At 39.5% G+C, this 433-nt stretch overlaps 1 pseudogene; it reads right to left on the bottom strand.

Annotated features, from left to right (window-relative positions):
* LOC106330737 overlaps positions 1-433 on the bottom strand; it is a 4,752-nt pseudogene that overhangs the window by 904 nt on the left and 3,415 nt on the right.

Raw genomic sequence — 433 nt, 5'->3', positions numbered from 1 at the left:
TAATCACTACCAAGCAATCATCACTAAGGCATGTCTAATCCATAACTAATTAACCAAGTAGTAAATAATCAAGACATGCATCTCATCTTAATCTCAATTCAACTATAATCGATCATCTTAGTCCTAGTCAGGTTATTATCTCAGTCTTAATTCCATTTCATTTCAGCATAGCCCGTGCTAAACTGAGTCCGGTTTAATAAATATCCCTAAGGACTCTATCATGCAACAGTGTGAGCATTCTACTCTATATGAATACTCGATCTTCCCTAAGTTCCAAGTGGAACTCAAACAAACCAACTCACAGTGTTCTAGGCGAGAAGCAGCTGGTTAATCGGAGAGGACTTGGCCAAAATCCAAAGGACGACTTGAATGGACTGGACTGAACTGATCTCGATTTGGACAGAACCTCGGCTTCACCATGAAGAAACTGATA

Source organism: Brassica oleracea, chromosome C3, assembly GCF_000695525.1.
Source record: "Brassica oleracea var. oleracea cultivar TO1000 chromosome C3, BOL, whole genome shotgun sequence".
Lineage (NCBI taxonomy): Eukaryota > Viridiplantae > Streptophyta > Magnoliopsida > Brassicales > Brassicaceae > Brassica > Brassica oleracea.
This window is presented reverse-complemented; position numbering and strand designations above follow the sequence as displayed.